Below are 358 nucleotides of genomic sequence, written 5' to 3'. Positions count from 1 at the left end.
CGCGGCGCCCCGCAGGGACAGTGTGCTTGAAGCACGTGACCCGCCCTTCTCGCTGCTATACGCCGAATGGAGGGCGTGTGAGAACGAGGCTGGCAGCTTATTGGGCAAGGGAGGCGGCCCCGCCTCCAGGGTGTGTCACGATTGGGTGAGCACCGCCTCGTCCCCACCCTCGTCCGTCTTCCGGGATTCCCTCAGGGCTCCTCAGGGCTGGGGCCGCTCTGGCCGAGGCCGGGCGATGGGGCTAGAGCCGAGGTGGTGGGGCCACGGCCACGGTGACCGACTTTCGACTTTTTCCTCCTGTGCGGGCCCGAGGGGAGCCGGCACTACCGGCAGGCGGCCCCTCCCCCGGCCGTGCGCC

This window comes from Eurypyga helias, unplaced genomic scaffold, assembly GCF_000690775.1.
Source record: "Eurypyga helias isolate BGI_N326 unplaced genomic scaffold, ASM69077v1 scaffold15093, whole genome shotgun sequence".
NCBI lineage: Eukaryota > Metazoa > Chordata > Aves > Eurypygiformes > Eurypygidae > Eurypyga > Eurypyga helias.
Note: the sequence above shows the minus strand (reverse complement) of the source record.